General features: G+C 35.4%; 1 gene segment (V, D, J or C); it reads right to left on the reverse strand.

Annotated features, from left to right (window-relative positions):
- Positions 1-6: 6 nt before the first annotated feature.
- On the reverse strand, positions 7-23,838 carry LOC310921941 (Ig gamma-1 chain C region-like). The segment is given in 6 exons: positions 23,624-23,838; positions 17,333-17,644; positions 13,377-13,685; positions 11,515-11,838; positions 6,732-7,085; positions 7-1,549 (listed from the first exon to the last, which is right to left on the reverse strand).
- Positions 23,839-24,686: the final 848 nt, after the last annotated feature.

Below are 24,686 nucleotides of genomic sequence, written 5' to 3' on the forward strand. Positions count from 1 at the left end.
CCCCCACTTTAAATCAAATTTTCACCAATTTTTTTCTCCATTTTTTCCCATTTTTTCACCATTTTCCCCCATTTTTTCCACCATTTTTTCCTCCATTTTTCCTCAATTTTTTCCCATTTTTTCCCCATTTTTTCTCCATTTTTTCCCCATTTTTTCTTCATTTTTTCCCCAATTTATTTTCTTTTTTTCCCAAAATTTTCCCCAATTTTTCCCTCAATTTTTTTCTCATTTTTCCCCATTTTTTCCCATATTTTTCTCCATTTTTCCCCATTTTCCCCCATTTTTAACCCTTTCTCTCCCATTTTTAACCCTTTTTTCCCCATTTTTCCCCATATTTTCTCCATTTTTTCACCGATTTTCTTCATTTTTTCACCATTTTTTGCCCATTTTTAACCCTTTCTCTCCCATTTTTAACCCTTTTTTCCCCATTTTTCATCATTTTTTTTCCCATTTTCCCCCCAATTTTTCCTCATTTTTCCCCCATTTTTTAACTATTTTTTTCTTTATTTTTCCCCCATTTTTCCCCAAATTTTTCCGCAATTTTTCCTCATTTTTTCCCCATTTTTAACCCTTTCTTTGCCATTTTTTCCCCATTTTTTATCATATTTTTGTCATTTTTCCCCATTTTTCCACCGATTTTCCCCATTTTTTCCCCATTTTTTCCCCATTTCCCCCTCCCAGTATAAACCAGTATAACCCAGTATAAAATTCCCATTTTCCCCCATTTTTTCCCCATTTTTAACCCTTTTTTCCCCATTTTTTATCATATTTTCCCCATTTTTCCACCGATTTTCTCCATTTTTTCACCGTTTTTCCCCATTTTTCCTCTCCCAGTCCCTCCCAGTATAACCCAGTATAAACCAGTATAGACCAGTATAAAAAAAATCCGAATTTTTTCTCAATTTTTTCTCAATTTTTCCCCCATTTTTTCCCCATTTTTTCCCCATTTCTTCCTCCATTTTTTCCCCATTTTTTCTTCATTTTTTCTCCATTTTTCCCCCAATTTTTTTCTCTTTTTTCCCAATTTTTTTCTCCATTTTTCCCCCATTTTTCCCCCATTTTTCCCCCAATTTTCCCCCATTTTTCCCCCATTTTTCCCCCATTTTTCCCCCATTTTTCCCCCATTTTTTCCCCATTTTTTCCCCATTTTTCCCCCATTTTTCCCCCATTTTTCCCCCATTTTTTCCCCATTTTTCCCCATTTCCCCCTCCCAGTATAAACCAGTATAACCCAGTATAAAATTCCCATTTTCCCCCATTTTTTCCCCATTTTTAACCCTTTCTTTGCCATTTTTTTGTCATATTTTCCTCATTTTTCCACCGATTTTCTCCATTTTATCACCATTTTTCCCCATTTTTTCCCCATTTTCTCCCTCCCAGTATAACCCAGTCCCTCCCAGTCCCTCCCAGTCTATCCCAGTTCACCTTGCAGAGGGTGACCGTGGCCCCGTAGCCGACGCTGAGCAGGAAGAGGGAAATGAAAACCCCCAGAGTGTCCCAGGGGTCCCCCCCGGGCTCGTCCTGGGGCAGTTCGGGGGGCAGGGACAGCCCTGAAAGGGTTAAAAATAACAGTCAAAACCACTTTAAACCAGGAAAAAAATAATTTAAAAAATTTTCTGATTTTTTCTGAAATTTTTCCCGATTTTTTCTGATTTTTTCCGATTTTTTTCCGATTTTTTTCTGATTTTTTCTGATTTTTTCCCCATTTTTTCCCATTTTTTTCTCATTTTCCCAATTTTTTCCTGATTTTTTGTGATTTTTTTCTGATTTTTTTCTGATTTTTTTCTGATTTTTTTCTGATTTTTTTCTGATTTTTTTCTGATTTTTTTTCCAATTTTTAACGATTTTTTTCCGATTTTTTCCCAATTTTTTCCCATTTTTTCCCCATTTTTTTCTGATTTTTTTCTGATTTTTTTCACATTTTTTACGATTTTTTCCGATTTTTTCTCAATTTTTTTCCGATTTTTTCCCATTTTTTCCCTATTTTTTTTCCAAATTTTACGATTTTTTAACATTTTTTCTGATATTTTTGGGATTTTTTTCCGATTTTTTCTCATTTTTTTCTGATTTTTTCCAGATTTTTTCCCAATTTCTTATGATTTTTTGTCTGATTTTTTCCCATTTTTTTCCCATTTTTTCTGACTTTTTTTCTGATTTTTTTTCTGATTTTTTTCTGATTTTTTCCCGATTTTTTACGATTTTTTTTCGTATTTTTTTACCATTTTTTTTACCATTTTTTAAACTATTTTTTAACCTTTTTATTTTCATTTTTTCTCTTTTTTTTTTTTTTTTTTTGCCATTTTTTCCCCCATTTTTTCCCAAATTATTCCGAATTTTTTCTGATTTTTTACTGATTTTTTCTGATTTTTTTTCTGATTTTTTCTGATTTTTTCCCGATTTTATCTGATTTTTTTCTCATTTTTTCCCATTTTTTCCTGATTTTTTACTGGTTTTTTCCCAAATTTTCGGATTTTTTTTTAATTTTTTGCAGATTTTTTTCAGATTTTTTACGAATTTTTTGGAAATTTTTTCCCTTTTTTTTCTGCTATTTTTTTGAATTTTTTTCCCATTTTTTTCCCATTTTTTTCTCATTTTTTCCAATTTTTTCCTGATTTTTTTGTGATTTTTGTGATTTTTTTCTGATTTTTTTCTGATTTTTTTCTGATTTTTTCCCTTTTTTTCTGATTTTTTTTCTGATTTTTTTCCCTTTTTTTCTGATTTTTTTCTGATTTTTTTCCCAATTTTTAACGATTTTTTCCGATTTTTTTCCCCAATTTTTTCTGATTTTTTTCCCCAATTTTTCTGATTTTTTCGCATTTTTCCCAATTTTTTATCATTTTTTAATATTTTTTACCCATTTTTTTACCCAATTTTTTCCCTTTTTTTTTCTGATTTTCCCAATTTTTACGATTGTTTTCACTTTTTTCCCAATTTTTCCCATTTTTTCTGATTTTTTTCTGATTTTTCCCCAATTTTAATGATTTTTCTGATTTTTCCGATTTTTTCTGATTTTTTTCCGATTTTTTTCTGATTTTTTTCCGATTTTTTTCTGATTTTTTTCTGATTTTTTCCCCATTTTTTCTGATTTTTTTTCCGATTTTTTTCTGATTTTTTTCCCCATTTTTTCCCATTTTCCCCCCATTTTCCCCCCGTTTTTTCCCTTTTTTTTCTCATTTTTTCCCAATTTTTTCCTGATTTTTTTTGTGATTTTTTTCTGATTTTTTCTGATTTTTTGTGATTTTTTCTGATTTTTTTCTGATTTTTTTCTGATTTTTCCCCATTTTTTCTGATTTTTTAACGATTTTTTACGATTTTTACGATTTTTTACCCATTTTTACCCTTTTTTTTCCCATTTTTTTCTGATTTTTTTCCGATTAAACTATTTTTTCTGATTTTTCCGATTTTTACGATTTTTTTATCATTTTTTCCCTTTTTTTCCCTTTTTTTTTGCATTTTTTTTCTGATTTTTTCTGATTTTTTTCTGATTTTTTCTGATTATTTTTGCTTTTTTACGATTTTTAAACAGTTTTTTCGATTTTTTCCACATTTTCCCATTTTTGGCCATTTTCCCCATTTTTTCCAATTTTTCTGATATTTTACCTTTTTTTTTTTCCAATTTTTTCCCCACTTTTTCCCAAATTTTTTACATTTTTTTCTGATTTTTTCCCCATTTTTTCCATTTTTCCCTTTTTTTTTGCATTTTACCATTTTTTTCTATTTTTTCTCATTTTTCCCAGTTTTTTCCCATTGTTCCAATTTCCCATTTTCCCCCAATATTCCCATTTCCCCCAAAATTTCTTCTTCTTTACCCCAAATTTCCCATTTTTGCCTCCAAAAAATCCCATTTCTTCCAAAAAATCCCTTTTCCACTCCAAAAGTCCCAATTTCCCATATTTTTATTCCCACAAAAAATCCATTTTTTCCCTCAAAAAATCCCATTTTCTCCACCCCAAATCCACTTTTTTTCCCAAAATTTCCCTTTTCTCCCCCTAAAAAATCCATTTTTTTCCCCAAAAAATCCAATTTTTCCCACCCAAAAGTCCCATTTTTCCCAAAAACAATTTTTCCAAAAAATTCTGTTTATTCCCCAAAAAAAATCCCTTTTTCCCCAAAAATTTCTTTTTTATTCTCCCCCAAAATCCCATTTTTCCCCTCAAAAAATCCCTTTTTTTGCCCAAAAATCCCCAATTTTTCCCCCAAAAATCCCATTTTTCCCACCCCAAAAAACCCAATTTTTCCCCAAAAAATCCCTTATTTTCCCGCAAATTTTCCATTTCTCCCCCCAAAATTCTCTTTTTTTTTTTTCCCTCAAAAATTCCCATTTTTCCCCCAAATTTCCATTTTTATTTCCCTCAAAATTTCCCTTTTTTCCCCAAAAAAACCCCCAATTTTTCCCCCAAAAATTCCATTTCCCCCCCCAAAGAAACCAATTTTTTTTCCACAAAATTTTATTTTTAATTCCCTTTTTTCACCAAAAAATTTTCTTTTTATTTCCTCAAAAAATCCCATTTTTCTTCCAAAATCCCCAATTTTTTCCTCCCAAAATTCCATTTTTCCCCAAAAATCCCTTTATTTTTCCCCAAATTTTCCCATTTTTCCCCCAAAATTCCCCCTTTTTCCCGCCAAAAAAAATCCCATTTTTCCCCCCAACCCCCCCAATTTTTTCCCCAAAATTTCCCTTTTTTTTTCCCCCAAAAATCCCATTTTTTCTGCCCCAAAAACCCAATTGACCCCCAAAAAATCCATTTTTCCCCCAAAAAAATCTCTTTATTTCCCCAAAAACCCCCAATTTTTCCCACCCCAAAATTCCCATTTTTACCCCCAAAAAATCCCTTTTTTTCCCCAAAAAATTCTCATTTTTTCCCCAAAAAACCCACAATTTTTCCCCAAAAAATTTTATTTTTATCCCCAAAAAATCCCTTTATTTTTCCCCCCAAATTTCCCTTTTTTCCTCCCCAAAAAACCCAATTTTTTCCCCAAAAATTTTATTTTTATTCCCCCAAAAAATCCCATTTTTTCCCCAAAAAAAATTTCTTATTTTTCTCCCAAAATCCCATTTTTCCCACCCCAAAAATCCCCTTTTTTTCCCAAAAAAAAAATCCCTTTATTTTTTTCCCCAAAAAATCCCATTTTTACCCAAAAATTTCTTTTTATTTCCCCCAAAAACCCTCAATTTTTCCCCCAAAAATTTTATTTTTTTCCTCCCAAAAAATCCCATTTTTTCCCCCAAAAATTTTCTTATTTTTTCCCCAAATTTTCCCATTTTTCCCACCCAAAAATCCCCATTTTCCCCCCAAAAAATCCCATTTTTTTACCCAAAAATTTCTTTTTATTCCCGCCCAAAAAACCCCAATTTTTTTTCCCAAAGAAATTTTATTTTTCCCCCCCAAAAGATCAGGTTTTTTGCCCAAAAATTTTATTTTTTTTCCTCCAAAAAAACCCAAATTTTCCCCCCCAAAAAATCCCTTTTTTTCCCCCAAAAATTTATTTTTTTCTCCAAAAAACCCACAATTTTTCCCCCCAAAATTTTTTTTTTCACCCAAAAAATCTCTTTATTTTCCCCCCAAAAAAAACAAATTTTTCCCCCCAAAATTCCCTTTTTTTTCCCCAAAAAAATCCCTTTATTTTTTCCCCAAAAAAATCCCTTTATTTTTTTCCCAAAAAAATCCCATTTTTACCCAAAAATTTCTTTTTATTCCCCTCAAAAAACCTCAATTTTTCCCAAAAAAATTTATTTTTTTCACCCCCCAAAAAATCCCTTTTTTTTCCCCAAATTTTTCTTATTTTCCCCCCAAAAAATCCCATTTTTCCCACCCCAAAAATCCCCATTTTTTTGCCCCAAAATCCCTTTATTTTCCCCCCAAATTTTTCCCATTTTCCCCCCAAAAAACCCCCAAATTTTCCCCCCAAAAAAACCCAATTTTTTGCCCCAAAAATCCCATTTTTTTCCCCAAAAAAACCCCCAAATTTACTAATAATTCCCTTTTAATTGACTAATAACCACTAATAACCATTAATTACCTTAATCACCATTTTTTAATGACCCAAACCAACCCAAGAACCCAAAACGCCCCAAAAAATCCCATTTTTTCCCCAAAAAATCCCCAAAAAAAACCACCAAAATCCCAATTAATTCCACTTTAATTGACTAATAACCCCTAATTACCACTAATTACCTTAATCACCAATTTTTAATGACCCAAACCACCAATAACCCAAAACCACCTCCCGAAACGCCCCAAAAAATCCCATTTTTTCCCCAAAAAAACCTCATTTTTTCACCAAAAAAATCCAAATTTTCGCTGAAAAACCAACTTTAATCAACTAATAACTCCTAATTAACACTAATTACCACTAATTAACCTAATCACCATTTTTTAATGATCCAGAACCCAAAACCACTTGCGAAACGCCCCCAAAAAAATCCCATTTTTGCCCCGAAAAATCCCAAAAAAATCCCCAAAAATCCCAATTAATTCCCCTTTAATCAACTAATAATCCCTAATTACCACTAATAACTCCCAATTACCATTAATTACCCCAATTAACTTAATCCCACTAATAAAACCCACCCAGAACCCGAAACCCCCCAAAAAAATCCCATTTTCGCCCCGAAAAACCCATTTTTTCACCAAAAAAAGTCGAATTTTCACCAAAAAAAACCGGAATTTCGCTGAAAAACCAACTTTAATCAACAGATAATTATTAATTAACACTAATTAGGTTAATTACCAGGATTCCTGTGCAGACTCCTCTGCACGAACCGCAGCGGGAGCCCCTCGTGCACCACGGTACAAACGAAGGTCGTTCCTTTCTCCCAATCCTCCCTCTCCACCTCCAAGCGGCTGTACAGGAAATACCCGGCGCCGTCCCCGCCCTTTTCCCGCCGGGGCGGGGCCGTTTCCGCCCCGAAGTTTTGGCGGTTTTGGCCGAAACCGGAATTTTGGTGGTTTTTCTGCCATTGGACGTCGATGTCTTCGGGGTAAAAGCCGCGGACGAGGCAGGTGAGGCTCAAAGTGGAGCGGGGGCCGGAGATTTCTTCGGGGGGAGGGGGGAGGAGGTAGACGGAGGGGGCCAGGCGTTGTCCTGGGGGAAAAATAAAAAAAATTTGGTGAAATTTGGAAAAAATTTGGTGAAAATCGGTGGAAAAATGGCGGAAATATGATGAAAAATGGCGGAAAAATGGCGGGAAAATGAGGAAAAATGGCGAAAAAGTGGTGAAAAAATGGAGAAAAAATGGGGAAAATTTGAGGAAAGATGAGGGAAAATGTGAAAATATTGAGGGAAGAGAAGGAGAAAAATTGGGGAAGTTTTGAGGAAATTTGGGGAAAAAAATGGTGGAAAAATGACGAAATTATGATGAAAAATGATAACAAGATGGCGGGAAAATGAAAAAAATGGCGAAAAAGTGGAGAAAAAATGGGTAAAAAATTAAGGAAAAAGAAAGGAAGAATGAGGGAAAAGGAGAAGAAGGCCAGGGAAAAGAAGGAGAAAATTTGGGGAAATTTTGGGGAAATTTCGGAAAAAATGGTGAAAAAATGGCGAAAATATGATGAAAAATGGCGGAAAATGGCGGGAAAATGATAAATTTGACGAAAAAGTGGTGAAAAAATGGGTAAAAAATTAAGGAAAAAAAAGGAAGAATGAGGGAAAATGAGTGAAAGATTTGGAGAAAATTGGAGAAGATTTGAGGTAAATTTGAAGAAATTTGGGTGAAAATCGTTGAAAAAATGGCGAAAAAAACCCAACAAAATTTTGCGGGAAAAAATAACATGAAAAAAACGGGAAAAAAAGAGGAAAATGGTGAAAAAGTGAAGAAAAAATGGAGAAAAAATGGGGAAAAGTGGAGGGAAAATGGAGGAAAAATGAGGGGAACATTTGAAGAAGATTAGAGAAGATTTGGAGGAAATTTGTAGAAATTTGGGGAAAAAAATGTGAAAAAATGACACAAAACGATAAAAAGATGGCGGAAAAATAAAAAAATGGCGAAAAAGTGAAGAAAAAAATGATAAAAAAGTAAGAAAAAATGAGGAAAAAGTGAGGGAAAATGAGAAAATTATGAGGGAAGAGAAGGAGAAAAATTGGGGAAATTTTGGGGAAAATTGGGGAAAAATGGTGGAAAAACGGCGAAAAACGACAAAAACAGTGAAAAGATGGCGGGAAAATGAGGAAAAATGGCGAAAAAGTGGTTAAGAAATGGGTAAAAAATTAAGAAAAATTAACAGAAGGTGAGGGAAAAGAAGAGGAAGATTTGGGGGAAATTGGAGAAGATTTGGGGAAAATTTGGGGAAAATTGGAAAAAAAATTGTGAAAAAACGGCAAAAAACGGCAAAAAACCAGTGAAAAATGGGGGGAAAAAATGGTGAAAAAATGGGAAAATTTGGGAAATTTGGGGCAAAAAATCAAGGAATTTGGGGCGTGAAATAGTGAAAAAATTGGGTAAAAAATTGCTAAAAAATCACCAAAAAAATCGCTAAAAAATCAGGAAAAAGATCAAAAAAATCAGTAAAAAATGACAAAAAATCGCTTAAAAAATCATTAAAAAATCACAAAAAAATCACTAGAAATCCCAAAAAATTGGGCAAAAAAATCACAAAAAAAATCACAAAAAATTGGGCAAAAAAATCACTAAAAAAATCACTAAAAAATCGGTAAAAAATCAGTAAAAAAATCACAAAAAATTGGGTAAAAAATCTTTAATAATTGGGTAAAAAAAAAATCACTAAAACATCACTAAAAAATCTGTAAAAATCGCTTTAAAAACCCCAAAAATTGTGTAAAAAATCACTAAGAAATCACTAAAAAATCCCAAAAAAAATCTGTAAAAAATCACTAAAAAATCCCAAAAAATCACCAAAAAATCACTAAAAAAATCACTTAAAAATCTGTAAAAAATCACTAAAAATTGCTTAAAAAACCCAAAAAAATTGTGCAAAAAATCAGTTAAAAATCACAAAAAATCACTAAAAATTGGGTAAAATATCTCAAAATATTGGGTAAACATCAATAAAAAAATCCCAAAAATTTGGCTACAAAAACCACAAAAAAATTGGGTAAAAATTGGGTAAAAATCACCAAAAATTGGGTTAAAAAAATCATCAAAAAATGGGTAAAAAATCACGAAAAATTGCAAAAAAAAATCAGGAAAAAACTGGGTAAAAAATCCTTAAAAAATCGCTAAAAAATTCACAAAAAATCACTAAAAAATCCAATTTTATTTTGGAAAAAACATGAAAAATTCCCCAAAAAATTGGGTTAAAAAATGGTAAAAAAATCACTTAAAAGTCAGTAAAAAATTGACAAAAATCAGTAAAAATTGGGTAAAAAATTGTTTAAAAATCACAAAAAAAAATCTCAAAAAAACTGGGTAAAAAACCAGAAAAAAATGGGTAAAAAATCACAAAAAATCGTGTAAAAATCGCTAAAAATTGGGTAAAAAATCGCTAAAAAAATCACAAAAAAAATCACAAAAAAATCACCAAAAATCACTAAAAAGTCACTAAAAATGGGTAAGAAATCACAAAAAAAATTGGGTAAAAAATAGCTAAAAAACCGCAAAAATTTGGGTTAAAATTGGTAAAAAATCACAAAAAATTGGGTAAAAATCGATAAAAAATCCCCAAAAATTGGGTAAAAAATTGGTAAAAAATCACAAAAAATTGGGTTAAAAAACCACAAAAAAATCGTTAAAAATTGGGCAAAAAATCACTAAAAAATCTGTAAAAAATCCCAAAAAATGGGTAAAAAATCAGTAAAAATGGGTAAAAAAAATCACTAAAAAAATTCAAAAAAATTGGGTAAAATCAGGAAAAAATCAGGAAAAAAATCACAAAAAAATCACAAAATAATTTAAAAAAATCACAAAAAATCTGTAAAAAATCACTAAAAATTGGCTAAAAATGGTAAAAAATTGGGTAAAAAATCATTTAAAAATCTGTTAAAAATCACTAAAAAATCACCAAAAATTGGGTAAAAAAAATCACTAAAAAATCACTAAAAAATCACTAAAAAATCTCCAAAAAAATTGCTAAAAAAATCAGTAAAAAATTGGTTAAAAATCACAAAAATCTCAAAAAATTGGGTAAAAAGTTGCTAAAAAATCATAAAAAATTGGGTAAAAAATCTCCAAAAAATCACTAAAAATTCCCTTAAAAATCTGTAAAAAATCACTAAAAAATCACAAAAAAATCCCAAAAAATGGGTAAAAAATCACCAAAAATTGGCAAAAAAGTGGGTAAAAAATCATTTTAAAAAATCACCAAAAAATCTGTAAAAAAATCCCTAAAAAATCTGTAAAAAATCCCAAAAAAAATCACTAAAAAAATCACTAAAAAGTCTGTAAAAAATCCCCAAAAAATCACCAAAAAATCCCTAAAAAATCCCTAAAAAATCTGTAAAAAATCACTAAAAATTCTGTAAAAAATCACCAAAAATTGGGCAAAAAATCACTAAAAAATCACTAAAAAATCTGTAAAAAATCACTAAAAAAAATCGTTTAAAAATCTGTAAAAAATCACAAAAAATCCCAAAAAATCACTAAAAAAATCAGAAAAAATCGGGTAAAACAACCATTAATAATTGGGTAAAAAATCAGTAAAAAATCTGTAAAAAATCACAAAAAAATCACAAAAAATCACTAAAAAAATCACCAAAAATTGGGCAAAAAATCACTAAAAAATCACTAAAAAAATCTGTAAAAAATCCCTAAAAAATCGCCAAAAAAATCACCAAAAAATCGCCAAAAAAAATCTGTAAAAAAATCACTAAAAACATCAACCAAAAAATGGGTAAAAAAAAAAAAAATCACTAAAAATTGGGTAAAAAAATCGCTTTAAAAATCACTAAAAAATCTGTAAAAAATCAGTAAAAAAATCACAAAAAATTGGGTAAAAAATCTTTAATAATTGGGTAAAAAAAATCACTAAAACATCACTAAAAAATCTGTAAAAATCGCTTAAAAAACCCCAAAAATTGTGTAAAAAATCACTAAGAAATCACTAAAAAATCCCTAAAAAAATCTGTAAAAAATCACTAAAAAATCCCAAAAAATCACCAAAAAATCACTAAAAAAATCACTTAAAAATCTGTAAAAAATCACTAAAAATTGCTTAAAAAAACCAAAAAAATTGTGTAAAAAAATCAGTAAAAATGGGTTAAAAAATCACTAAATAATTCAAAAAAATTGTGTAAAAAATCAGTAAAAAATCAGAAAAAATCACTAAAAAATCTCCAAAAAAATTGCTAAAAAAATCAGTAAAAAATTGGTTAAAAATCACGAAAATCTCAAAAAATTGGGTAAAAAGTTGCTAAAAAATCATAAAAAATTGGGTAAAAAAATCTCCAAAAAATCACTAAAAATTCCCTTAAAAATCTGTAAAAAATCACTAAAAAATCACAAAAAAAATCCGTAAAAAATCCCTAAAAAATCCCAAAAAAATCACAAAAAATCCCTAAAAAATCCGATTTTTTCAGGGAAAAAAAATTAATTTAAATTTTTTTTTTAATGAACCCTTACCTTGGCGTCTCTCCACCGTCCTCTCCCTGGGCGCCGGCAGCTCGGCGTGCCCCACCCGGCACACGTAGGACGCGCCGCTCTCCCACTCGGCCGTCGTCACCGGGAGCTGACTCAGCGCCGTGAAGGTGCCGTTGTATTGGTGCTTCAGCTGGAGGGGGAGGGGCTCCCGCAAGGCCCCGCCCCCCGCGCGGCTCCAGGTGATCGACAGCTCCTGGTCGCTGGGGAGGCTCGTCACCAGACACGTCACTTTGGGCCTTTGGGTGATGTAAAGGTCCGACGGGGACGGGGGGAGAGCGAAGACCGAGATCATCGTGGAGCTCGGGGCTGGAAAATAAAAAAAAAATTGAGAAAATTTGGTGAAAAAATGAGGATTTTTGGGGAAAAAATGAGGAATTTTTAGGAGAAAATATGTGAGATTTTTAGGAGGAAACCTGGAAAAAATTTGGAGAGAGAATGAGAAAATTTGGAGGAAAATTGGGGAAAAATTTGGAGGAAAATTAAAAAAAAAATCGGAGAGAAAATGAGAAAAAATTGGGGAAAAAATGAGAATTTTTTGGTGAAAATATGAGGATTTTTTAGGAGAAAATGTGGGAAAAAATTAGAGAGAAAATGAGAAAAATTTGGGGAAAAAATGAGAAAATTTTAAGGAGAAAAATTCGATTTTTTAAGGAGAAAAAGTGGAAAAAATTTGGAGAGAAAATGAAGAAAAATTGGAGAAAAAATGGAAAAAATTTAGAGGAAAAATTGAGAAAATTTGGAGAGAAAAAGTGGAAAAAATTAGAGATCATCGTAGAGCTCGGAGCTGGAAAGAGGAATTTTGGGGAAAAAATTAGAAATTTTTTAGGAAATTTTTAAGGGAAAAACTGGGGGAAAATGGAAAAAAAAATTGGAGGAAAAAAGGAAAAAAAAATTGGTGAAAAAATGAAAATTCAAAACTCAACTCAAAGACCTTCCAAGAGCCAAAACTCAACTCAAGGTCAACCAAAGACCCGAAACTCAACTTGGACTCAACTCAAAGACCCGAAAACTCAACTCAAAGACCCTCCAAGACCCCAAAACCTGAAAACTCAACTCAAGGTCAACTGGAGACTCTCCAAGACCCCAAAACCCAACTGGAGACCCCCAAACCCAACTTTGACTCAAGTCAAAGACCCAAAACCCAACTTGGACTCAACCCAAGACCCAAAACTCAACTCAAGACACTGGAAGACCCCAAAACTCAATTCAAGGTCAACTGGAGACCCCAAAACCCAACTTGAAGACTCTTGAAGACCCCAAAACCCAACTCAAGGTCAACTGGAGACCCCAAAACACAACTGGAGACCCCAAAACCCAATTTGGGATCAACTCAAAGTCCCAAAACTCAACTCAAAGACCCGAAACTCAACTTTGACTCAACTCAAAAACCCCAAAACTCAACTCAAGACCCCAAACTCAACTCAAAGACCCTCCAAGACCCCAAAACTCAATTTGAAGAGTCTTGAAGACCCCAAACCCAATTCGGGATCAACTGGAGACCCCAAAACCCAACTCAAGGTCAACCAAAGACCCGAAACTCAACTTTGACTCAACTCAAGACCCCAAAACTCAACTCAACGTCAACTGGAGACCCCAAAACCCAACTCAAGGTCAACTCAAAGCCCCAAAACTCAACTGGAGACCCCAAAACTCAACCCAAAGACCCAAAACTCAACCCAAGACCCGAAAACCCAACTCACGGTCAACTGGAGACCCCAAAACTCAATTTGAAGAGTCTTGAAGACCCCAAAACTCAACTTGGATCAACTCAAGACCCCAAAACTCAACTGGAGACCCCCAAAACTCAACCCAAAGACCCTCCAAGACCCCCCAAATCCCCTCACCGGAGCAGCTCCTGGCCGGCTCCTCCCTGTCGGTCCCGGTCGCCTCGTGAGTGACGCGACACGAAAACGTCGATTCCCTCCAATCGTCGGCGCTGACGTTGAGCCTCGAGAGTCGGCGGAAACTTCCGGAAACGGCCTCGGAGGGCGTGGCCGGCTCGGCCTGACCTTCGGCCAATGGGAGGCCGTCCTTGAGCCAGGCCACGCCCACCTGGGCGGGGCTGAAGGCGTCCAGCAGGCAGAGGAGTTGGACGGCGCCGGCGTCGTCGCAGGTTTGGAAGACGTCGACGGTCGGTGGGCGGGGCACGACGACTGTTAATTAGATGGTAATTAAGTTGGTGATGACGTCATCGAGGTTTTGATGAGGCGGTGGTGACGTCATCGGAGTGGGTGGGGTTTTAATGGAGGGGGGCGGGGCTTACCTGGAGGGGCCGAGGTCACGTGGGGTGGGAGGAGAGAACCGGAAGTGCCTAAAAATTGGGTTTTTTGGAGGAATTTTGGGGTTTTGGGGGGATTTGGGGGAATTTGGGGGTTTTTGGGGGAATTTGGGGGTTTTTGGGGGGAAATTTGAGGATTTGGAGGAAATTTTTAAGAATTTGGGGGAAATTTAAGGGAAATTTTGAGGATTTTCGGGGAAAATTTTAAAGGTTTTTTGGAGAAATTTTTATTTTTTTTTTTTTTGAAATTTTAACGATTTTTGGGGGGATTGTTCTGATTTTTTGGGGAGTTTTAAGGATTTGGGGGAAATTTTAAGGATTTTTTTGGAAATTTTAATGATTTTTTTGGGAAATTTTAGTGATTTTTTTTGAAATTTTAATGATTTTTTTGAAATTTTAATGATTTTTTTGAAATTTTAATGATTTTTGGGGAATTTTAGGGATTTGGGGGGTGTTTGGATGATTTGGGGGAAATTTTAAGGATTTTTAGGGGAATTTTAAAGATTTTTGTGGAAAATTTTAAAGATTTTTGGGGAAATTTTAATGGTTTTTTTGAAATTTTGATGATTTTTTTGAAATTTTAATGATTTTTGGGGGTGTTTTGATGATTTTAGGGGAGTTTTAAGGTTTTGGGGGAAATTTTAAAGATTTTTTTGGGGTTTTTTTTTTAAAAAACTTTTTTTGCTTTTTTTCTGACATTTTTGGAGGGTTTTTTTTTTACGTTTTTGAGGAATTTTTTTTACATTTTTTTGGACATTTTTAGGGATTTTTTAAACTTTTTTTTTTACATTTATTGGATTTTTTGGGGGGGGAAATTTTTTTTACATTTTTGGGGATTTTTTTTGTCTTTTTTCAGGATTTTTTTTTTATTTTTTTGGCATTTTTGAGGTGAATTTTTTTTTAATTTTATGGATTTTTTGGGGGGATTTTTTTGGACATTTTTGGGGATTTTTTTTTTTACAATTTGGTGAAATTTTTTTTCATTTTTAAAATTTTTTTAAACCTTTTTTTGGACTTTCTTGGGGCGATTTTTTTACATTTTTTAGACTTTTTTTGGGAAAATTTTTTTGCTTTTTTTTTCCCCTTTTTTTCCCTTTTTTGGGTATTTTTTGGGTTATTTTTGGGGGGATTTTTTTTTTTTCCTTTTTTGGGTATTTTTTGGGGAATTTTTTGGGATTTTTTTTTTACATTTTTAGGACTTTTTTTGGGGAATTTTTTTTGCTTTTTTTTTCCCTTTTTTTTCCCTTTTTTTTCCCCTTTTTTTGGGTATTTTTGGGGGTTTTTTTGGAATTTTTTTTTCCTTTTTTGGGCCTTTTTTGGGGTTATTTTTTTGAATTTTTTTTTATTTTTTTGCGAATTTTTTTTCCTTTTTTTTTCCTTTTTTCCCTTTTTATTTCCCTTTTTTTTCCCTTTTTTGGGGGTATTTTTTTGGGATTTTTTTTTTAATTTTTTGGTGATTTTTTTTTCCTTTTTTTCCCCTTTTTTGGGTATTTTTTGGGGGTATTTTTTTGGATTTTTTTTTTAATTTTTTGGTGATTTTTTTTTCCTTTTTTTCCCCTTTTTTTGGGTATTTTTTGGGGTTAATTTTTTGGAATTTTTTTCTTTTTTTTGGGAATATTTTTTCACTTTCCAATTTTATTTTTTTTTTAATTTTTTTCCCCATTTTTCCCCCATTTTTAATTCAAATTTTTTTCCACACCTACCTGTCCTCCAATCGGTGCTGGACTCAACTTGGCCACGCCCCTTTGGCGAGTGGGCGGAGCCTGAAGGGACCAACCAATCAGAGCCCTGAGGCTCCGCCCCCCTCCATTCTGATTGGCCGAGGGGAGGAAAAGTGGGCGGGGCCAAGACCTACCTGGGGTGGAGCTCGTGGTGGGGGCGGAGCTTATGGAGATCAAGCCTGGGATTGGTTAAAGGGAATTTTTTGGGGGGAAAATTTGGATTTTTTTGGGGTTTTTGGGAGAGAGAAAAAGTCGAATTTTGGTCGATAAAAAATCCCGAAATTGCCAAAATTTTGTCAAGAAAAAATCGCAAAAAACCCCAAAATTTTGTCAATAAAAAATCCCAAAATTCCCAAAATTTCAACGACCAAAAATCCCAAAATTCCCGAATTTTATCAACCAAAATTGCCGAAGTTTTGTCAAGTAAAAATCAAAAAAAAAAAACCCCAAAATTTTGTCAATAAAAGATCCCAAAATTCCCAAATTTTCATCAACCAAAGATCCCCAAAAACCCAAATTTTGTCAATAAAAAGATCCCAAAATTCCCCATTTTTGATCAAACCAAAGATCCCAAAACCTCCAAAATTTGATCAAATCAAGTCACCGAAAATCCTCCCAAAAAATCTCCCAAAAAAACCCAAAAAATCCCGAATTTTGATCAAAGACACCCAAACCCCTCAATTTTCAATCCCCAAAAAACCCCCCCAAAAATCCCCCAAAAAACCTCAAAAAATCCCCAAAAAACCCACAAAAAAATCCCAAATTTCGATCAACACAAAATCCCCCAAAATCCCCCCAAAAAATCCCAAAAATCTCCCAAAAAATCTCTAAAAAAAATAACTAAAAAATCTTCAAAATTTCCCCAAAAAACCGTCCAAAGAAATCCCCGAAAAATACCCCAAGGAATCCCAAAAAAATCCTCAAATTACCCTAAAAAAGGCAAAAAAATCCCTTAAAAATCCCCCCAGAAAACCCATTTAAAAATCTCCCCAAAAACCCTTTAAATCCCCTAAAAATTCCCAAAATATTCCCACAAAAGTCTCGTTAAAAAATTCCAAAAATCACCAAAAAACCCCTTTAAAACCCCCCCCAAAAAATCCTTTTAAAAATCTCTAAAAATCCACCCCAAAAAAAAACCCCTAAAAATCCTCAAAAAATCCCAATAAATTCCCCAAAAAAATCCCAAAAAAATTCCCCAAAAAATCCCCAAATTGCCCTAAAAAATCCCTCTAAGAAAACATTAAAAAAATCTTTAAAAATCCTTTTAAAAATCCCAAAAAAAATCCCTAAAAAATTGCAAAAAAAAAAATCCCAATGAATTCCAAAAAAATCCCCAAAAAATAATCCCCAAAAAAACCCCAAAAAATCCCAAAAAAATCCCAAAAATTCCCCCAAGAAATCCCAAAAAAATCCCAAAAATTCCCCAAAAAAATCCCCCAAAAATCCCCCAAAAATTCTTTTAAAAATCCCAAAAATTCCCCAAAAAAATCCCCAAAAAATCCCCAAAAAATCCCAAAAAATCCCCAAAAAAACCCCAAAAAAATCCCAAAAATTCCCAAATAAATTCCCTAAAAAAATCCCAAAAAACCCCAATAAATTCCCTAAAAAAATCCCCAAAAAACCCCAAAAAAATCCCAAAAATTCCCCAAAAAAACCCCCAAAAAACCCCCAAAAAACCCCAAAAAAATCCCAAAAATTCCCAAATTTTCCCTCAACCCCCAAAAACCCCCAAATTTCCCCAAAAATCCCCCAAATTTCCCCCAAAAAATTCCAAATTATTAAAAAAAAATTAATTTTTTACCTTTCTCCGTCACCTCCACGCTCTTCCTGCTTCCGGTCCCAACATGGCTGACCTCACACCGGAAGCTCCGCCCACTTCCGGAAGTGGCTCCTTTCAACAAGATCCGACTTCCGGCTCGGAATTTCCCGCCCGTTGATTGGACCTGAGGGATGGGGGCGGGGCCTGGCGAGGAGGGGGCGGGGCTCCAGCTGAAGGAAACGGGGGCGGGGCTAAACCCGGAAGCGACGCAGCCCATTGGCCAATAGGAGGAGGAGGAGGAGTCGCTGCGGCCGCAAGTGACCAATGGGAAGAGAGAAGGGGGAGTGGGCGGGGCTAAAGGGAAAAAGGGCGGGAAAAAGAGAGGAAAGGGAAATTTGGGTTAAAATTGGGGTAAAATTTGAATAAAATTTGAATAAAATGTGGTTAAAATTGGATTAAAATTCTCATTTAAAAATTGGATTAAAATTGGATTAAAGTGGGATTAAAATTGGATTAAAATTAGAATAAAATTGGATTAAAATTCTCATTAAAAAATCGGATTAAAATCGGGTTAAAATGGGATTAAAATTTGATTAAAATTTTATTAAAATGGGAATAAAATTTGAACAAAATTGGATTAAAATTTGATTAAAATTCTCATTAAAAATCCAATTAAAATTTGATTAAAATTTGATTTAAATTGGATTAAAATTTGATTAAAATTCTCATTAAAAATCCAATTAAAATTTGATTAAAATTTGATTTAAATTGGATTAAAATTTGGATTAAAATTCTCATTGAAAATTGGATTAAAATGGGATTAAAATTTGATTAAAAATTTGATTAAAATTGGATTTAAATTGGATAAAATTTGGATTAAAATTCCCGTTAAAAATCGGATCAAAATGGGATTAAAATGTGGTTAAAATTTGATTAAAATTTGAATAAAAATCGGATTAAAATTGGATTAAAATTCGCATTAAAAATTGGATTAAAATTGGATTAAAATTGGATTAAAATTGGATTAAAATTGGATTTAAATTTGATTTAAATTGGATTAAAATTGGATTAAAATTGGATTAAAATTGGATTAAAATTTGATTTAAATTGGATTTAAATTGGATTAAAATGTGGTTTAAATTGGATTAAAATCGGATTAAAATTGGATTAAAATTCTCATTAAAAATCCAATTAAAACATAATTAAAATCGGATTTAAATGTGGTTAAAATTTGATTAAAATGGGATTAAAATTGGATAAAAGTTGGGAATAAAATTTGATTAAAAATTGGATTAAAATTGGATTAAAATTTGATTTAAATTCTCATTAAAAATCTCATTAAAAATCCAATTAAAATCTAATTAAAGTCGGATTTAAATTTGATTAAAATTTGATTAAAATTGGATTAAAATGGGATTAAAATTGGATTAAAATCAGATAAAAATTGGATTAAAATTCTCATTTAAAATTTGGTTAAAAATTGGATTAAATTTGGATTAAAATCGGATTAAAAATTGGATTAAAATCGGATTAAAATTCGAATAAAATTCTCGTTAAAATTTTGATTAAAATCGGATTAAAATCAGATAAAAATTGGATTAAAAATTTGATTAAAATTGGATTAAAATTTGATTAAAATTGGAATAAAATCGGATTAAAATTCTGATTAAAATTCTGATTAAAAATCCAATTAAAATATAATTAAAATTTGTTTAAAATTTGGTTTAAATTACACTAAATTCTAATTAAAATTTAATAAAATTTAATTAAAAATCACATTAAAATTCTTATTAAAATGCGATTAAAATTTGATAAAAATGTGGATTAAATTTGATTTAAAAATGTGGATAAAAATTGATTAAAATTTGAATAAAAATCTCATTAAAAATCCAATTAAAATATAATTAAAATCGGATTTAAATTTGATTAAAATTTGGATTAAAATTCTCATTAAAAATCCAATTAAAATTTGATTAAAATTTGATTAAAGTCACATTAAATTCTAATTAAAACCTAATTAAAATTTCATTAAAAATCACATTTAAATCTCATTTAAATCTGATTAAAATTCAATTAAAATACGAATAAAATCCCGTTAAAATCTGATTAAAATCTCATTCAAAATCCAATTAAAATCCAATTAAAATCCCATTAAAAATCCAAATAAAATCAGATTAAAATCACATTTAAAATTCAAATTAAAATCTGATTAAAATACGATTAAAAGTTGATTAAAATCTGATAAAAATCTAATAAAAATCCGATTAAATTCCTATTAAAAATCCCACTAAAAATCCCATTAAAATTCTATTTAAAATCCCATTAAAAATCACATTAAAATCCAATAAAAATCTTCTTAAAAAATCCCATTAAAAATGCGATAAAAATCTAATTAAAATCCCATTTAAATCCTATTAAAATCCGATTAAAATCTGATAAAAATCCAATTAAAATTTGATTTAAAATCTAATTAAAATCCCATTAAAAATCCCATTAAAATCCAATTAAAATCCAATTAAAATCCAATTAAAATCCGATTAAAATCTGATAAAAATCTAATAAAAATCTAATTAAAATCCGATTAAATTCCTATTAAAAATCCCACTAAAAATCCCATTAAAATTCTATTTAAAATCCCATTAAAAATCACATTAAAATCCAATAAAAATCTTCTTAAAAAATCCCATTAAAAACGCGATAAAAATCTAATTAAAATCCGATTAAAATCCTATTAAAATCCGATTAAAATCTGATAAAAATCTACTTAAAATTTGATTTAAAATCTAATTAAAATCCCATTAAAAATCACATTAAAAATCCGATTAAAATCCAATAAAAATCTAATTAAAATCCGATTAAAATCTGATAAAAATCTAATAAAAATCTAATTAAAATCCAATTAAAATCCGATTAAAAATCCCATTAAAAAATCCCATTAAAATCCGATTAAAAATCCGATAAAAATCCCATTTAAATCCGATTAAAATCTGATAAAATTCTAATTAAAATCCGATTAAAATCCAATTAAAATCACATTAAAATCGAATTAAAATCTGATTAAAACCCCCACAGGAAACCCCATGGGGCCCTTCCTGCCCCACAGGAAACTCCCCCCGCCCCACAGCGATTTCCTGCCCCACAGCAGGAAGTGAGAGGCCCCAGAGGGACCCCCTGCCCCATAGAGACCCCCCTGACCCATAGAGACCCCCTGCCCCATAGAGACCCCCTGACCCATAGAGACCCCCTGACCCACAGGGACCCCCCTGCCCCATAGAGACCCCCTGACCCATAGAGACCCCCTGACCCACAGGGACCCCCCTGACCCACAGGGACCCCCCTGACCCATAGATCCCGTTCTGCCCCATAGAGACCCCCTGACCCATAGATTTGACCCATAGATTGGGTTCTGCCCCATAGATCCGGTTCTGCCCCATAGATCGTCTCCATAGAGCCAATCCTGCCCCATAGATCGGCCCCATAGATCCTCCTGCCCCATAGACCCCCCCTGCCCTATAGGTCTGCCCCATAGATCGGCCCTATAGATCCTGCTGCCCCATAGAGACTTCCTTGACCTACAGAGACCCCCCCCGCCCCATAGCGAGTCCTGCCCTATAGATCGGCCCCATAGAGCTGATCCTGCCCCATAGATCCCCCTGCCCCATAGATCCCTCAGCTCTATAGGAACAGCTTAGGGACCCCCCCCCCTGCCCCACAGCTCTGCCCCATAGCGAGCCCTGCCCCACAGATCCCCCCTGCTCTATAAGGACCCTGTAGTACAGCTCAGGGACCCCCCGCCCCATAGATCCCGTCCTGCCCCATAGATCCCCCTCTGCCCCATAGATCTGCCCCATAGCGAGCCCTGCCCCATAGCGGACCCCTACTCTATAGGGACCCTGTAGTACAGCTGAGGGACCCCCAGCCCCATAGATCCCGTCCTGCCCCATAGATCCCGTCCTGCCCCATAGATCCCCCCCAGCTCTATAGGGATCCTATAGCACAGCTCAGGGACCCCCTGCCCCACAGATCCCGTCCTGCCCCATAGCGACCCTGCCCCACAGATCCCTCAGCTCTATAGGAACAGCTTGGGGACCCCCTGCCCCATAGCGACCACCAGAGGGTCCCCCGGCCCCACAGATCTGCCCCATAGATCCCATCCTGCCCCATAGCGGCCCCCTACTCTATAGGGACCCTATAGCACAGCTCAGGGACTCTCCTGCCCCATAGATCTGCCCCATAGCGACCCTGCCCCATAGATCCCGTCCTGCCTCATAGATCTGCCCCATAGCGACTACCAGAGGGACGCCCTGCCCCACAGCTCTGCCCCACAGCGACCCTGCCCCATAGCGAGCCTCTACTCTATAAGGACCCTATAGCACAGCTTAGGGACCATCTGCCCCATAGATCCTCCTGCCCCACAGATCCTCCTGCCCCACAGATCCCTCAGCTCTATAGGAACAGCTTGGGGACCCCCTGCCCCACAGCTCTGCCCCACAGATCCCGTCCTGCCCCATAGCGGCCCCCTACTCTATAGGGACCCTATAGTACAGCTGAGGGGACCCCCTGCCCCATAGATCCGTCCTGCCCCACAGATCCTCCTGCCCCATAGATCCTTCAGCTCTATAGGAACAGCTTAGGGACCTGCTGCCCCACAGCTCTGCCCCACAGATCCCTCAGCTCTATAGGAACAGCTTGGGGACCCCCTGCCCCACAGCTCTGCCCCATTGATCCCATCCCGCCCTATAGGAACAGGTTAGGGACCCTACAGGACCCTCCTGCCCCATAGCGACCCTGCCCCATAGATCCCCCTACTCTATAGGAACCCTGTAGTAGAGCTGAGGGCCCCCCTGCCCCACAGCTCTGCCCCACAGATCCTCCTGCCCCACAGCTCTGCCCCATAGCGACCCCCTACTCTATAGGGACCCTGTAGTAGAGCTGAGGGATCCCGTCCTGCCCCATAGATCCCGTCCTGCCCCATAGATCCCGTCCTGCCCCATAGATCTGCCCCATAGATCCTCCAGCTCTATAGGAATAGCTTAGGGACCCCCTGCCCCATAGATCTGCCCCATAGCCGACCCTGCCCTATAGGGATCCTGCCCCATAGATCTGCCCCACAGATCCTCCTGCCCCATAGCGACCTCCTTGACTTACAGGACCCCCCTGCCCCACAGCGGCCCCCTACTCTATAGGAACAGCTTGGGGACCCTACAGGACCCCCCTGCCCCATAGATTCTCCTGCCCCACAGATCCCCCTACTCTATATGGACCTTGTAGCACAGCTGAGGGACCCCTGCCCCATAGATCCCGTCCTGCCCCATAGATCCTCCAGCTCTATAGGAACAGCTTGGGGAGCCCCTGCCCCATAGCGACCCTGCCCCACAGATCCCCCTACTCTATAGGGACCCTATAGCACAGCTCAGGGACCCCCTGCCCCATAGATCCCCCTGCCCCACAGCTCTGCCCCATAGATCCCCCAGCCCCATAGCGGGCCCCTACTCTATAAGGACCCTGTAGTACAGCTTGGGCACCCCCTGCCCCATAGATCCCGTCCTGCCCTATAGGAACAGCTTGGGGACCCTGATCCTACAGGACCCCCCTGCCCCATAGCGACCCTGCCCCATAGATCCCTCTCAGCTCTATAGGAACAGCTTAGGGACCCCCTGCCCCACAGGGACCACCAGAGGGACCCCCGGCCCCACAGCTCTGCCCCATAGCGACCCCCTACTCTACAGGAACAGCTTGGGGACCCTACAGGACCCTCCTGCCCCACAGCCCTGCCCCATAGGGATCCTGCCCCATAGATTCCCCCTACTCTATATGGACCCTACAGTACAGCTGAGCAACCCCCTGCCCCACAGCTCTGCCCCATAGCGACCCTGCCCCACAGATCCCCCTCCTGCCCCATAGATCCTCCTGCCCCATAGATCCTTTCCCTGCCCCATAGATCTGATCCTGCCCCATAGATCCTGCCCCATAGATCTCCTCCAGCCCCATAGATCCTGCCCCATAGATTTTCCCTCACAGTTCTGCCCCATAGATTCTGCCCCACAGATCCTCCTGCCCCATAGATCCTCCTGCCCCATAGATCCCATAAATCCCCTCCTGCCCCATAGATTTTTCCCTCACAGTTCTGCCCCATAGATCCTGCCCCATAGATCCTCCCCAGCCCCATAGATCCTTTAATTACCCCATAACTCTGCCCCATAGATTTTCCCTCATAGTTCTGCCCCATAGATTTCCCTGCCCCATAGATCCTGCCCCATAGATCTGCCCCATAGATCCTTCCACCCCACAGATTTCCCCTCCAGCCCCACAGATTTTCCCCCCCGTCCTCACCTGCCCCACACGCGGCTCTTTCTGCCCCATTTTTTTTGGGGGGGCCCCAATTTGGCTCCGCCCCCTTTTTTTTTTTTTTTCCTCTTTTTTTGGGGGAAAAAAAAAAATTAATTTAAAAAAATTCCCCAAAAAATGGTCCCAGGGCGACCCCAAGTGGCCAAAAATGGGATTTTTCAACCCAAAAAAATTCACATTTTTGGGGCATTTTTAGGTCAAATTTTCTTTTGAAAATTCAAAATTTTGGCCCAATTTTTCTCTCCAAAATTTCCAATTTTTGGGTCATTTTTAGACCAAATTTTTCCCCCCCAAAAATCGGATTTTTGGGGCAATTTTTGGGCCAATTTTTCTTCCCAAAATTCACATTTTTGGGGCATTTTTAGGTCAATTTTTCTCTCCAAAAATTCACATTTTTTTGGTCATTTTTAGCCCAAATTTTCCCTCCAAAATTCACATTTTTGGCCCAAAATTTTTCCTCTAAAAAATTCCCATTTTGGGTCATTTTTAGTTCAAATTTTGTCGCCAAAAATTCACATTTTTTGGGTCTTTTTAAGGCAAAATTTTCCCCCAAAATTCACATTTTTGGCCCAATATTTTCCTCAAAAAAATTCCCATTTTTGAGTCATTTTATCTCAAAATTTCCTCAAAAAAAAATTCCATTTTTGCTCATTTTTAGTTCAATTTTTCTTTTCAAAAATTCACATTTTTGGGGTCATTTTTAGACCAATTTTTCCTCAAAAAATTCCCATTTTTGGGTCATTTTTTGCCGAATTTTCTGTCCAAAAATTCCCATTTTTTGGGTCATTTTTAGACCAAATTTTCCCTCCAAAATTCACATTTTTGGCCCAATTTTCCACCCCAAAAAAATCAAAATTTTTTCCCATTTTACACCAAATTTTCACTCCAAAATTTTCCATTTTTGGGTCATTTATAGTTCAATTTTTCTCTTCAAAAATTCCCATTTTTTTGGGTCTTTTTAAGGCCAAATTTTCCCTCCAAAATTCACATTTTTTGGCCCAAATTTCCGTCCCAAAATTCGCTTTTTTTGGTAATTTTTAGTTCAATT

The sequence above is a fragment of the Zosterops lateralis genome (genome assembly GCF_965231275.1).
Source record: "Zosterops lateralis genome assembly, chromosome: 38".
Classification (NCBI taxonomy): Eukaryota; Metazoa; Chordata; class Aves; order Passeriformes; family Zosteropidae; genus Zosterops; species Zosterops lateralis.